At 33.2% G+C, this 208-nt stretch overlaps 1 protein-coding gene across 1 annotated transcript in view; it reads left to right on the forward strand.

Annotated features, from left to right (window-relative positions):
* The window catches only part of LOC116852137 (RCC1 and BTB domain-containing protein 1-like), a 6,137-nt gene that overhangs the window by 3,692 nt on the left and 2,237 nt on the right, over positions 1-208 (forward strand). The gene's annotated exons all lie outside the window — the stretch shown is intronic.

Genomic DNA, 208 nt, shown 5'->3' on the forward strand with positions numbered 1-208 from the left:
ATTTACACTTTTACAATTCATTGACTTTGTTTAAGCATTATGCACATTTGTGTTACCCAGAAAACCACGTCATTTCAGAAAAAGTACACCAGATCGTTTTACTCACTTACAACCTTCATTTTTGACCTTTCCAAGGTCGCAAAAACAATTTTTTCATAAGACAAGTTTGATGTAAAATTTTCCGCTCTTTCGAAATCCGCAGTCAAAA

This window comes from Odontomachus brunneus, unplaced genomic scaffold (genome assembly GCF_010583005.1).
Source record: "Odontomachus brunneus isolate Ranch 3 - 2012 unplaced genomic scaffold, Obru_v1 Obru_scaffold_203, whole genome shotgun sequence".
Taxonomy (NCBI): domain Eukaryota; kingdom Metazoa; phylum Arthropoda; class Insecta; order Hymenoptera; family Formicidae; genus Odontomachus; species Odontomachus brunneus.